The 15,570-nt window shown below is 49.0% G+C and overlaps 1 protein-coding gene across 10 annotated transcripts in view; it reads left to right on the top strand.

The window, feature by feature from the left end:
• The window catches only part of Dys (Dystrophin), a 494,001-nt gene that overhangs the window by 448,518 nt on the left and 29,913 nt on the right, over positions 1-15,570 (top strand). The window lies entirely within an intron of this gene.

Below are 15,570 nucleotides of genomic sequence, written 5' to 3' on the forward strand. Positions count from 1 at the left end.
CGAGTACAGAAAGTCCCTGTCGGAGTCCGCCTATCCGGTCGCCCGCCTCCGTGCCTCGTAGCAGGGTACCCACACCGCCCTCAGGTGGCCGTTCCCGTGTTGAGCGTGGCGCTAGCACTGCCAAAAGATATTGGCGGCGGTCGGTAGCTCAGTCAGGACACAGCCCGGGCACCCAGCTGTAAGCCCGCTACATGTGCGCGGAATTTAAACGCAAACGAGCAAACGTGATTTATCCTCACGCTCCGTTTTTACCATGATCCCCTATGTGCTGAACTTAATCTGTATTGAACTGTACACTGTATATAGTGAACGCCATGTGCAAGGCTCGCTTCCATGGCGTGCGGTTGCGAAGATCCACCGCGCCGCCCTTGGCATTCGCCTAATGACCTGCAGGGTTCAGCACCATGTGCGCAGACCGCAGTTCGTCGTCCGGATCGCTCCGGAGGTGCAGCGGTGTCGTAGAGGTAGAACACCCGCCTCGCGTGCAAGAGGTCCGTGGTTCGAATCCCGGTGCCGCGTGTTGATAAAATTGCATAAACAGGCCTGGAGTGTGGCCTGATCCCGGTGACCAGAAGCGGTAACGCACTCCCTCACCAGAGCAGGATTGGCCCCCCTGGTGCAGTACTTGGCCACAACCTCCTATGTGAACACAACAATCGAACCCCATCGAGAGGTGCTTGGATGGGCGTTGTCCATGGGTTCTTTTTGCATTCCCAAACCATGTGGTAAAGGGTACTTGGTGTATATTGCGAAATCGGCAGCCTCTTGTGTATGTCGAGGGGTACATCGCGTGTATACATATATAGCAGAGATAATTGCCCACCTGAAGTCGGCACAGTAGGACGGCTTCATCTCTGTCACGCTTGCAGTGTGGTGGCGGGTATTCCCGCATGTTCTTCTTATAATGTTCTAGAATGTTGTAGTATTTGGTTCTAGAGGGCGTAACTTTGGGCCAGTCGGTCCGGCATGTTTTAAAGAGGAAAAGAACCGCGTCTTCAGACGGGACGTGACGAACACCGCTCGTCCTGTCCACTCCTTCGTCACGTCCCGTCTGAAGTCGCGGTTCTTTTCCTCTTTAAGCTTGTAGTATTTGCTCTGTATCCTTTCGTCTTGGTCTGGCGGTATACGATAAGAAGAGAGAAATGAAAAGGGAGGGGGAAACAGAAAAGGAAAAAGAAGGCACACCACATCACACGCAGAGGTTCGAGTTTTAGTCAAGAGTCTAGTCCCATAATTGAGAACGATTCTATGGTACAGCGTTGTGAGCCCCGCATCGAGTTGAAGCACGACCTTTCGGATATGTAGGATTATGGTTACAGGGGGTATGGGGTTTATCTATTAAAGTAGTTGTAGTAGTATTTTAGAATAATTGTTTACTGAACGTTCTAGTACCGAGAACCTTTGCAGTGGCATAATCGCTCGCGCCAAAGGGACGACGCCGTGGACAAGTGCTGTCGCGACCCTTGCCCGACGAAAATTGACGCCTATAATCGAGATGGATGCGCGTTCCGCGTCACATCGCGGTCGGTTGACGCCGCGGTGCTCCCGCCTCCCTATTTCTTTTTCTTCGGCATGAAAAATGGTGCGGTACGGGTGTGTCCCGCTGACACGGGCTGGCTATTGTCGCCACGTGACTGACGCTATAGCGACTAATTTCGCGGCCCCATCCTGTCTACCCACGACTGCAGTCACAGTCTCGGATCAATATAGCTGAGCACATATATTACCCGTGTACTCAACTGCGTGCACTTCATCTTTCTCGTAGTCAGAGAACGGGCTGTTGACAAAGGCTTTCTTTGCCATGTTTATGAGTTGTGGTAAACGCGGAATGTGCCGCCATTCAGCCGTGGCGCTATAGAAAGGGAAGCCGGCGTGCCGAGAAGGCGCCAGCAGTAGCGGGATAAAGACACTTGTCATCGAGATAACTGGACGCACGTTGTCTCTTCGTTTCGCGCACTTACCTATAAAGCATCGGTTTTCAGCGCTTGTGTACTGAAATCGTTTCTAAGGCCTGTATCCATAGTTTTGGGAGGCGGCGGTAAGTACTTAAAGCCTCCTTTTTGGTCTTATGCAAGTCATTTCCACTGAAGCGCCGTTTGCATCTCTCTCTCTCTCTCTCTCTCTCTCTCTCTCTCTATATATATATATATATATATATATATATATATATATATATATATATATATATATATCTTTTCTCTATCTCCAGCGCTCAAGCACCGTGGAAGGCGCGATCAATTATTAGTTATGACGGAGAAGCGAAATGGAGACAAGTATGTCATTCTGTCGACAGCGTCTCCGCGGACGACGCCGTGTTCCTCTCTTATTGCTATTGTCTGATGCCATCTGATTCCTTGTCCGCGCGAATGTGTGTTGCTCAAATCTTCCCCTTTTCTTTTTCTTTTTTTGGATTGGTTGTCTAGGTTGGCCTTTGCCGCAGGGATTTTCTCGTTATCGTTGCGATTGCTATCGTTATTTGCTAGCGCTCAAGAGCCAGCTGAGGAAACGGCTCTCGCGAAAAAAAGAAATGTATTGCGAATACGAACTCTGGTTTCAGACTCTGTACCCTCCTCTCGCGTTTGTGCTCCCCTTTCTCCGCTGTATAGGTGGAGAAAGGTAGACGCTCTTCTGGGCCCATATTCTGAAGTCTTTTCGTTCGTAAGGGCTGCTTGCTATTAGCCGGCCGCCTTGGCTAATCACGATTGGCTGTCATCCGCTTTTATACAAGCAGTTCCTCTGTAAGAACTTCTTTTGTCAATGCTGACCCTGTCAGTGCTGGCCCAGTCTGCGCCGTTCCTTCGTGAGATGGTGGGTGATGCTCTGGAAGCGCTGTCGAACACAACTTTCACCCATTCTTTGCTACAATCATTGTAGCACAACCTTTTCGGTTTTGTTTAGGGTTTAGTGTTTTCCTTCTAAATCATTCGTGTTATTCATCAATTTTCTGCTTTTGACATTTAACAAATTTTTATATTCATTCACTATCATATACTGTTTTTATTGCCGCATGCATGTGCTTTTTTATGTAACCAATTTTTTTTTATTTATCGCACTTGCTATGATCTCTCTTCGAGATCGCAGTATCAATAAATAAATGAATAAATTGTATTGTTCTCCCGGGGCTGAACAGGTGGATGACTTTGACTGAATTTGTAGGCTAAAGTTTGCGTTGCACGAATAACGAAAAGTCGATGCCCATCCGTCAAAGTCTAGGTTCGAGAAAAGGACGAGGATGGAGAGATGCTGCGAAGCGGCTGCGACAGCGCTTAGCGTATCCCCATTGCCCCTTCTTATACTCGCTGGATCACCGACGCCCGGTCCATTCTTCCCGTGCTATCCAGCTTCTCCCGAAATGGCGTATGGCGTGCAAGCTGTGTTGCTCCAAGGGCGCGGGCTAATTTATATTGATCGTTGCGGTTGACGGCGCGCGGCGGCAGCTGCTTTCTCCAAGAGAGTGGGCCCCGTATTAACTGCAGACTCTGCTTTCGTGTAGATGGCGCCTCCTGCGTCTCTGGGAGAGGAGGAGGGTAGGGATTCCGCGTTTTCTCCTTCGAGCGCAGCGCCGAGTTGACATCCTAGCGCAAGGGAAGTAAGCGAGGCGCAGTATGGCTCGGGTGAGACCAATAGCTCGGGGCCATACGTCTTGGTGCTGCGCTGCTTCGCTCTTGCTCACGCGGTTGTTTAGTGCAGCAGGCCCTTGTCTGCGCTCTGCCTCACGAGAACCGTACAGCGTTAGGAAAACTGCCCTTCTAAAAATCATTTAGGAATGTTGAGGCATAATCAAACGGAAAAAGTTAGCGCGAGGAGTCAAGAGCTCGTTGTTGATTGTCCCTTCAAGCTGGGCTAGAGTATGAGTCCATCTAGGCCTAGTAGTCGTATGTGGACCCAGATCGTGAGGAGGAACTATCCAGACCAATGACATTCTTTTTTGTTACCATTTCTTGTGTATTTATTTAAAGCAAAATTATTATTATTATTATTATTATTATTATTATTATTATTATTATTATTATTATTATTATTATTATTATTATTGCATACAAGTGTAATGGTATAGTCGGAGGTAAACTGCTTCTAACCGCTCCAATTAGACCCCATTTACCTTCCCTACTAAATTGGTTGGAGCGGATATGACAAACTTCCTGTTTCATGAAGGGTAGCTTACAAACATCTTTCAATAGAACGTGTACGATCATTGTTTTCTGTCAGTACTAATATATGGGGCTGTAATCTGAAGGATCACAAAAAAAACTCGCAGTTTCGCCCGAAAGGCGAAACATCGATTGCGATAGCAAATTAGTGGACAGCTAGCTACACAAAGTTAGGATAGTAGCTCTATCTGCCGTATAAATTTGTAAACATAGGCATACTAACTAAATTAGCAAGCATGCAGTGTCACACGCGCACAGGCAAACATGAACAAATCTGATGACCACGGAAATTCGCTGTCAATACGCTGCAGTGAGGAAACGCTGCAGCAGCAGCAGCGAGTGAGCCAACATTTATGCAACAGCTCGCATCAACGCGAACTAAGTCTCTCTGTACCCGTCGTAGATGGCTTTCAATATATAACGGCCTGACCGGGCAGCGTATTTGCAACTGCTCGTAGGTACAGCGGGGCGTGGAACTTGCGGAGAGACGGACGTTTGCGCGCATGCGCGAGTGAGGGCGGGTGCGAGAGAGGAAATGTGGGGAGTTTTTCTCCTTGAAGACGACTCTACCTAGGTACTACGGAGGAGTTTCTTGGCGCGCGGTGTAGGCGCTTGTCCCTAGGCGTGCCGGCAGAAGTCGCGGGGCGCGGTTGTGCTGAACTTAGCATCGCATGTTGGCGGCTCGACGCAATCATATTTAATCGATCATGTTTTTACTAATGAAAACAACGTGTCATTATTTCGCATTATTGGCGGCGCCTCCAGGACACCAAAGCGGCAACGGGGATATCAAAACTAGAAGCCCGCTTTCGTCCGTTGCGTGCGCGAGATTGAGCCACGATCGCCGGCTAACCCTCGCACACTTTCACTCGCACATACGTCATACGGCGCGCGGCGAAGATTTTATCGCGCCCTTGGACTTTATGCGGAACCTCACGACGACGCCGACGGCAGAAATGCGCCTGGAGTGTCCATATAACTGCTATGGCAATAAAAGAAACTTGAAGAAATAGAAACAAAGGGCAGCGCAAGTAAAGATGGAGTATGGAAGTATTGAAGTAATGTTAAGAATAGAAGGGCAGCACAGATTATAGAACAAACATAGATAGCTGACATTCGAATTTGGGAATAAAACGAAGAGGAAGCGGCTGGCATGGTAAACATTAGTTACGGGCCCACTGGTTTACTTGTATGAAATTCTGCTGTTCACTCCCAACAGGATGACCCTTAGCAGAGGTGCATGTTTTCACATCTCCGACGCCTGCAAATCGGAGGATTACATGCAACACTTACCTCGGTCGGTGTAACATTCAGGCTGGCCGGACGAACGAAAATAACTTGGGACATCTGGGAAGCTGATGACTGACTTCGACTCAGAAGCTACCGCACAAGAATGTAAGAATGTGAGCCTTTCCGTCGGTTCCTGTCGCAGTAGTGTACAATACCCTCGGAGTGTATCTAGTTCTCCAGGCGTCAAAAGAACGATGGCGATTCGCTGCGAGTGGTCTCGCTTGTCTTCTCTTCATTCTGTCCTCGGTGAGGAAGTCAGGCGTGTTGAGCTTTGGACGATCATTTGAACTGGACGGGAGGTTTTGCGTTCGCGCGGTGCCACACTTGGCGCATCGCAATGCATCAAAGAGCACGGCGCGAGGCGATCCACACAGAGCGGCGCAACTGAGTCGCAACCGTTATTAATCCAGTTACAACTCCCGTTCGCCGCTTTCCCGGTCGAGCCCACGCACGCACGTATGTATACACGCGCATCGCGCGGCTCTCGTGCGGGCAAGCGGGCCGAGTGCTTTCACGCGAGGAGTTCTCGTCGGAAAGCGGGCGGCCATCGACGATGGCTCCAAAGGAGAGCGGGCGAAGGCTGGCTTTTCCGGGCGGTACGCGGCATTGGGATTGAATTACGCCATACAGAACTTCTGCGCGAATTGCACTGGTTCGGCCGAATTTCTTTCCGCTTGTGTCCTCCGAAAATGCGCTTTCGCGATTATTGAAGTTGGCAGAATGGAAGAGAGTCGACGGGGGCCCACCCGTTTTGGAATATTGGCAGGCGCCGTCGCTTTTCTTCGAGCTTTCCCTTCTTTCTTCTTCTTTTTTTTAGCTTTTTAAAAGGTAATTAATTGTCAAGCTTCGAACGGCCGCGACCTTTATATTTACGAGTTTCATAGTCAAACCGAGAAGAGGCGTGTGAAATATAGGCGACCAGATATTTTTAAATGGAGTGCAGTCGGCTGATTTCAAAGGCGGGTGGACATTCAGTAACTCGAACTCAAACTTTTCTCTGCGTGAAAGTAACGTTGCCGGCATGCACGTCTGTAATTCTCCACAAAAATGAATACTTCAGTCTTCTTTCCATACTAGAACATGCATTTAAGCCAAACGTGGCGCTGTGTTCCGCAAATGATAGGCTGAGCTCGCAAAACCGATGTCGCGTAGCAACGGCTAGTGATTGGGCGATGCGCGTACAATGTCCGATCACTAGAACGGGCACTTAGTGCGATAGGCGAGGCTGCTATGTCACGTGATAATCGGGAAACGAGTTTTCGTGGCCGGCCATTGTTAGCTGTTTGGCCTACCTTAAACTGTTCTGACGTATGTCAACAGTTTTGTGCACTCGGAGACTACCTAACGGTAACTGTCAAACATTTTTCTTCCTGTCCGCGGGCGCCGACGTGTTGAAAACTTTAGCACGATTTTTGTTTTTTCGTTTCTTTGTTTGTATTGTTCCCTGCAGTGATGCTAGCACAAACGTACTCGTGCAGTGCGAAACTTGTTCTTGCATATTTTCACACCACAGACCGTATAACGCTGTTATTTTAGGAAAAATATATCTAAAGGACACAAGAGGCACCGAGTATTTAGCCAGTTAATTACCTTAAACCTCGCTGCCGCTGCGGTACTGCCATTTCATTGCTCTGCTGAGAAGCGCTAGAGTGCTGTACACAAAAGTGTGTGCATCAATTTGAAGCATGTAAGTTCTGTTGGCACGCTTGCCCCAACCTCGGCGCGCTGGCGGCACATCAGCACATAACACCTGTACCGACATTCCAACGTGGCGATGCCTCTTCTCTTCTCGTGAAATTTCTGTGACCACTCTTCTGTTTTCTTTCTCTTTATACTTATTTTCCCCCTGAGGCGAGCGGCAGACGATACTCCCTTCCCGTTGACGTCCCTGCCTTTTGTTTCTCCTTTGTAGTAGTCACGATGTTGCACATATTTTGGGATACTTAATAAAGACACTGAGCAGGAACGCTAAAGCGGTTTATATGGACAAGGCATTGTTTCAAGAGTCCATTCGCTGTGTTTTCTTAGCGAATGAGGGTGCGACGTCACAGATATTAAAGCACGTTTGCCTACTCGGGTCGATTTAGTGCCGAAAATGTTCTCAGTTCTCTTTTTTTCTTTTTAGAATGCAGTGTACAATGGTTTCCCATCCGTGACGTCATGAGCAGTAAGCTCGGGAACTACAAGGTGGCGTCGCCATGCACGCATTTTTTGTCCCCGCGTCTGTTTTGGCTGAGCAAGCCTCCGTCCACGGTAAAACTATGGTAAAACGGATCATTTTGGTATTTAAGCGGGAGAGAGAGAGAAAGGAAAGCGAGTAGACGTAGGGAGGCAGAAGCTGGGAGCCTGACACGCCTAAGTGGCATGTTAAAGGAAGGCCTTCGTCGGTCGATACCGAGCGCGGCGGGCGTGTGGCGAGACTGTGAAAAACTACAGGAAGCCAGCTCCGCCAACCGGCGAAACGGCAGGCAGTGAGCGTGCTGTTTTTGGCGAGGTAGCTGAAACCGGGTGTGAAACCGGGTATATATATATATATATATAAAGAGAATCTTGACGCTGCGATTGTTCAACTAGCCATGTAAATGTCGGTTAGTATATAGACTGTGTAACTTTAGCGCTTGTGGCTTCAGATGTTCTTGCGACCCTACTTATTACGTTTTACCTTTCCCCACTTTCCATGAAACTATATTTTTCTAAACGCACGCAGTCAATACGTTTTTGCGCAAATGCATTACCATTACGAATTGTTGCATTTATAGCAAAACATTTTGTTTAATATGATCGATTTGGGAAGTCACAGAACAGGCTGAAGCGAGAAGGACGAAGTCTAGGCAAATTCATGTACTGCCCGTCACACCCACTTGCGCCCGATTACAGGCCCATCCCCCGTAGCGGGTTGAGCCATACCCATAGGCACCATACCAAACCACGTTCGCACGCTGGCTGCATTGCCGTAATAAAGCTCCCGTAGCCACTAGCGCCAGAGCTTCCTCTGTTTGTCTGAGACTCTGTGGTTGAGGGCAACCGGCAGGAGGATGAGCCTCACTTTGGTGACTTGGGGTTCAGCTCGCCGCACGAGGAAGGTTCCGCGGGCACACAGGCGCCCCCACCGACACGAAAACGCACGCTTAACAGCCCGCGATGATAAGCCGTGCTGGTGCTCCGAATGCTAGACATCTTGGAAAAATTCTCTAGTAGGAAAAATAATATTGGGACCGCAGTGTGGAGCGTAGAGAGAGGAAAGGAAAGGCAAAGGAACGACACGCAAGTTAACCAGAGGTTATCTCCGGTTGGCTACCCTGTACCGGGGAGGGGCAAAGGTATACGATAGGCCATCGTGGGAAGTTTTAAAACTGTCCATGACGTAAGAAGCAATTAAACGGCGTGCCTCTCACACAGTTACATCGACACTCCTCAGCAACAGATTTCGCATACTTTGCACATCCATGGAGCAGCCGCACGGAAGGAGCAGTGAGCGTGATGGCCACCTACTGTCCAGTTCTTTAGGTTGGTCTGTACTGAGCCCGTGTCGAGCGTACACGCGCCAAATTACTGAAGTGGTTCGCTGTAGATGGTGCGCTTGCGCTCTTGTGCATCGGAATTGTACTGCAGTATGCTTGACCTAAATCCTTTGCAGCCATGGGCTGGGTTCAATAAAACGCTTTTCGTTCGTGAGGACTATTTTTCATAATGCGTTCGCCGTCACGGTCAGCACGGACTGCTCCTGCGCTCGAACGGCTTTGGGAGTACGAAGCCAGACGTCAGTCAACCAGAGAAGAAAAGGCAAAATCGACTGGCGCTGTTCTCTCGAAAAGCGGCGCACATCGTGCCCGACGAGTCTGGCCTTCGCTCGGCTCGACTCCGCGCGGCGCATCGTTTCGAGCATGTCGTCGGCAGCGCCGTTCGCAGTCGCCGAGAGCCGCGATTCTCTTCATATCGGGCGGCGAGGAAAAGGAGCGAGAATACCAAGCGAGGAAGGAGGGGGCGGAGGCCTGAAGAGAGCGTCGCGGACCGGCGCGTGCCAGCAGCGATTCGCTTCGAAGCGTGCTCTTGCCGGCTGCGCTGGCTCTGGGAGACACACACATGCTCTCTCGGCGAAATCCCATTGTGACAAGTGGCTCCCCGAGAGAGGAGGAGGCGGCGAGAAAGAAAGCGTCTCGAAGGAGAACGGCGCGGCTGGCGGCGCGAGAGTGGCTTCTTTTCATTAGCGAGCGAGGAAAGGAACGGTCTGTGCGAGCCGTCTTCTCCGATGCTCATTCTTGTTCTTGTCGAGTGAGGGAACAGAAAGAGAGAGACGAACGGAGATACACGTTCGCCTCGGGACCGCACATCTCCTTATGCGTAGCTGGAATCAGCGGCAATACAGGGCGAGTGCAGCAGAGCGAGGCAGCAAAGATTGACGAAGGAGAAAGCGGGTCGCGAGGCAGCGGAAAGGACACTCGTCCGCGGAGGCACCCGCCGTGTAGCGCCCAGGCAGCCCGGGAGGGGTTTGGGGGGAGCTTCTTCTCCGTTGGGCTCTTCCGACGCCGCTGCGGCCGCGACAGGGAAATTTAATTTAGAGCTGCCGCCGGAGGAGCAACCGCGCTTCGTGCCGGACACGCAGGGAGGAGGGTACGCACGTGTGGCTGCAGCCGCCTCGCTCCCTCTCCGTTATCCGTGCGCTGATCTCGAAATCTCTCCGGACCTCTTCCTCCTCCTCTCGGCCGGAGTTGCTCGCCGCTGCAGTTTCCATTGGAGGAGTTCCGCTTATTGTTGTCCGTGATTCGCTTTAACAACTTGCCCTGCGTCTCTCTTTCCGCGTCCTTCTCCCGTATGCTCGTCCGTCTGTCTGGTACGCTTCTTCATGATGTGTGGTTTAGTTTGTCGACACCGAACGTTGTGGACAGAGCAGAATCGCATGGGCTCCTCTTTTTTAATGATAATTATTCATTGTTGTTGTGTTGAGCCTCTCTCACCCAATATCCACAAAAGGCGCGCGAGCCATTATTAAAGAATATTATTTAATATGATCTTATCTGTAATAGTGAAGTTGCGTGCCGTTGCTGCTCAGCTGCATTTAAGGTATTGGTTTTGTTCGTACTAACGAAGACTTTCTCACGATGGTGGTGGCGTGTTTATTTTTTTATTTACCTACGTTTGCGCTTCAGCATTTGCCTAATTTTTATGTTGGTCAATGCTACTCACTGAAACGCCGTGTCTATTTACGCGGCAATTAGAAGGCTGCACTTTCGGTTGACGTGTCACCGTTTTCTTATTCCCTTTAGAATCACACCAACCCAACGCCGCACAGATTGCGAGCTAATAAGCTGATGCCTCATTTCTCATAAACGTGATCCTTTAACCTTCTTTTCTGCCGCATACTGTAGCGGCATACTAATAACAAGTAGTTGCTAATTTTTTATTGTTGCAGTAGAGTATAGCGTTAACAGCAATGTTTAATGTCGTCGTGTATATATTATTTTCATAGCATATATGCTTGGAACTTCCGACAGCAGTACTAAATAAATTATTTACGCATCGCTACTTGTGTGTTGCATACTGGCGAAACCCCTCGTGAAATCTTACACACCCGTCTGTTCTCTTTTTACTGCAACCACTGCGTCTATGACTTCCTTTCCGTGGAATGCGTTTTCGCTGTTTTTCATTGGAACTGCCATCGAGTTTTGTTCTTACTCGATTCTTCGACTTGATAGAGACGGTATAAGTGCACTTAATTAGTTTCACATTCTTTGTTCCTTATTTGAATATATGCGCGTCTTCAAGAAGCGCTGACCAGAGGGAACGAGCGTCGTCGTTTTTTTGTGTGTGATTGTATTTTTCATTTCCTCTGGGATTTCCTTTATTGTGCGTCGAACTTCGTTAACGACAATTCCTTTTACCAGTTTCGCGCGCCTATCTCTCTCGCTCTCTTATCGCGCGGAAGGGCTCGCCGCGATGAGGCGTAAGAAAGTAAGTGGAAGGAAATAACACTTGGGCGTGCCGTAGCGCGGCGCGTGACGTCAGTGTGTTATTTGCAGCGTATCATTTGTCACGTGTGACGCGGTGCCGCCTTGTAAGTGTCCTCCGCGGTATCCCCGTGCCTACCTTTTCCGCGCGCTTCAACTCGAGAGATATCTACGGGCAACAATGGGCATATCTCCGTTCGCTTCTCGCTCGTGGACTCTGGAAGGCACGCGGCGCCATCGTTTCGTTTTATGGCGCCTTCGTGCGCCTCTTTCGTGGGGCCGTTTCCTCCCGTCTTAATTTAATACCGTTCTTTCTCGACGCAGGAAAAAAGCGGGCGTCGCTATTCATTGCATCTCTTTCTTTGTCTTGCTTTGCTTTGCTTTCTTTGCTATGGAGGCTTTATTCTCTCTCTCTCTCTCTCTTGCATGGGACGTTCTAAAATCTCGTCTTCGGCGCGAAAGGAGCCTACCGAGGAACGCACGTCTTGCCGAGGCGTGCGCATTTCGCGATCGCGTTTTCCTCCGCTATTCTTATGGCCCCTCCGGTTGCGTCTCGCCGAAGCGATTCTCCGCCTCGAGTGCAGTTGCTGTTATGCAGCAGCTCAGTGTGGCAGCCGCGAGGGTTCGTTGACGCCGCTGTATGCACGCTCGCGTAGATGGACGCTCGAGCACTCGCTCGCTCGCGGAACGCACTCAACCCGGGCCCTTGAGCGTCGTCTTTCAGACCGGCGTAGCGCTCAACACGGAGCGCGTAACGTCCGCGAATAATATAGGGAAAGGCAGTCTTCCAAAACACGGGTACAAAAGAAGGACAACGCAAGCATCGACTTGTCGTTCTTCTTGTGCTCGCTTTTTTTTTTTGTATGGTTGCCTTAGCTTAATCCAAACCAACTTGCACTTGCCGTCTAGTAGACGCACAGGAGCTGACGAAACGATGACGCTGCATGCATATTTTCTCTTATATTTCAGCGTACGCAGATTATAATGTACGTTCTTTAAACGTCTGCAGGCCTCCTTGAACCTGTAGACTCCACAGGTAAAGTAATTTTACTGTGTAATGTACAGTGTGAGGATCAGGGTCGTTTTATTGAAATATGTTTCCTTCAGGTATACAGAACCATACTTATCGCGGCGGCCCTTCTGGCATAGCAAATAATAATAATAATAATAATAATAATAATAATAATAATAATAATAATAAATCACAGGACCATCACGAGTGTTTAGCGTGAACGTTTAAGCGTTAGTCTTGGTGTGCTCTAGGCATTTTCGATCGCGATTTCGAGCTCAAGGAATCGCTTGTGCGATGTGGCAGCGACTTTTGAAAAAACTGTGACTATTGTAAATTGCCCCTCTTCATTTCGCTGTGCTGCCTCTCTGTCTACTCCATTGCCTCTCCGTCATTGCTGGCTGATGTTTGTGAGCTGTCGGCTTAACTGGTACGGCGCGGCCAGCGTAATTAGCCGCTCCCTTATGTTTTGCACAACCGCAATAAAATAAGTGGCGGAATCACAACCCTAATTCAGCTAATTTGTTAGTGCGATTAGCTCCTTCCCCCACTGTACGTTTCCGAACTGTAAAAGAAACCATTAAGGCACGCCGCGGTCAATCGCGGATTATTCGCGCAAGTGCGAAGAGGTCACTGAATTGCGCACCTTGTTGGCTGCAGCAAGCGTTAGCAGCCACGGCGCTGTATACGCTATTAAGGAAGCAAGCACATCTCCTCTGTGTTTCAGCGTTGCCCGCGTCTCTAAATCGCTTTCAGCTTTCCATTTCTATCGAACCACGTAGCATCCATGGACTGCTCGTTCGCGTGCCTCCTCTTTTGCAAGCCCACCGCTTGTCGCGTATTATGAAAATCCGCCATAGCACTCGCGTTGTATATAGGTGATTGTCGCGTTTAGTTCACTGCACCTCTTTCGCTTCCGCCCCCTTTCCCGCTTCCTCCCCTCTTTTTCTTTTGCGTGGAGAATCGAATATATGGTCTGAAATTTATTTTCTAAAGAAACAAACTAAAAGAAGGCCTCTTTTGTTGCTTGCCCACACGTGTTTTGGTCGCGTGCCACGCGCGTTCCGTTGTGTGCATGTTTTGCACGCCAGCCCCTGAGACGGGAAAGTCGATGTTGCATCGCGAAACGCTCGCTACGTGTTCGCGACTAAAACGCACGCATTCGTCTATTATTCAGAGTTGCTGCGTTTTCTTGCTCAGGCCTCCATTCCTCTTTATCTTTTTTTATAGTGCTTAACTGCAAACGTATATCGCGCTGAATATTGCCTGGGCGTTCATATAGTTTCGGCCAGCGGGAAATTGAACGGTTATGGTGAAAACCACTTCAGTGGCTTATTCGCCACTGTGCCGGAGAGAGTGTTTCAGAATTTTCCGCGGTTGCTCCACCGAATGCGCAGATAAGTTGGTTTCCGCCTAGTTGTTTTATTTTGTCCCTTACCGAATTTATTGCCCATGAACTTGCGATTCTCAAATGACCGGAAATTGTAGAGGCAGACAAAACACTAGCGTTGTTGACAGGAGGGAAATCGCTTTCCTCGCAGATAGCTTAACAAATTAAGAAAGCATCGTTTAGTGGCATTATATATATATATGTATATAAGCTTAGGTTGTTGTGACGTCTAGAATACGTTGTAGTCACGTCTCGACATGTGAGGTCTTGACCGAACTCTGTCCTTTAACCGGGCTTTTCCCCCCTAAAAGCATTGCGTAAATGTGTTTATTGGCGAGATCTCTATGGAAAATGAGAGTGAGAAGAAAATTAATTGACCTGAGTGTGCGAAAATAATAAAAGACGTTATTTTGAAAGAAAACGTTTTTCTAAACAGATGCTAGCATCGCCTGGGCCTTTTGTAGGCAATCGTAAGTTGCTGTAACACGTTTGAACAGTGTGTGTGGGGACAAACAGGCCGTAGGCTTTTTGCAAAAGTGGAGTGGAACCGTGCATTTCTCGTAATGATCAGCGCGTACCAATTTACCCAAATTTGTCGGCCTTGTACGTCTGGACTCTCTTGTTCGTAGTTGCCACTTTTGTCGACTTGGCTTGGCGAGGTGATGTTCCATATCCACGTCTCACCGTGTCGCAGCAAGTGGTGAAAAATTTCTCAATACGCTTTCTCCGGGGTCGTGGGTGTCCGTATCAGTCAGGCAAACTCTGTTCGAAGTGCCAGTGGGATCTTGCAGGCGCACTTTGCTGGCGCCATAGTCACGTGGTGCGCCGCCTGCTTTCTGTTGTGCCTTCTCGCTCCGCCCGCTTGGTCCCCTGCAATAGGACTACTGCCTACAGCTGAAAATGCGCCTCTCCAGTTTTCAATGAAAAAAATACACTGATCGAAATTGCCAGCAGCTTGACATAGACAGCGAGCTCTAGGACTGCAGCGGAACCCGAAAATATCATCTCACCCGTCATCCGTACGGGACGCCACGAAGCCACAGCCTTTCGTAGCATGTATGTCCTATCTTAGCGAAGCAGCAGCGTGAACATTAGACATAGCCTAAGGACACAGGACACCTGACCTGTATCCTGTTTCAGCGCTGTTGATTTGTTGCGATAAATCGGCTCGCATTTGCACCTTGCTGCATTTGTGGCCGCCAGAGTCCACTGCTACTTCGTGTTGAACTGTTTTCTTTTTTTTTTTTTTATCTATGAAGGACGGGAACATAAGGCGCATCAACAAAGCAGCTTTATCGGCTTTGCTTCGTACTTTATGGTCACGACCTCGGTCCCTTTGTCTGGTTCCTGTAACGTTGGCTTCCTCTTATGCTAGCGATTACTACGGTGGTGCATAATGTTCAGGAGTCTAATCGCCGTCAATTTTTTTTTTCATTTATTTCTTTAAGTTTATGGCTGTTCGTGAAAATGTAGCGGCCTTGTTCCGACACGGCGTAATTGAAAGTTATGGGATATTCAGAATAATTACACTTTATGTGGCTGCCTTCAGACGCGCATACGTTTCGTGCGTTGTGTGCACGCTTGCGCGTAGCAACGTGGACAGGCCAGTTTCAGAACGAGAACAAAAAGGAAAAGACAGCTGGTCATTAAGCGCCTCTACGGAATTGCGTCTACGGAATCGCGTTATATTTTCACGTGCCTGTGCGCTCGGCAGAAGCCAAAGGAACACATTTATGGCGCACTGTAGCAAATCGTGTTGTTGTTTTGTCTTGTTTTTTCGTCTCT

This window comes from Dermacentor andersoni, chromosome 6 (genome assembly GCF_023375885.2).
Source record: "Dermacentor andersoni chromosome 6, qqDerAnde1_hic_scaffold, whole genome shotgun sequence".
In the NCBI taxonomy this organism is placed as follows: Eukaryota; Metazoa; Arthropoda; class Arachnida; order Ixodida; family Ixodidae; genus Dermacentor; species Dermacentor andersoni.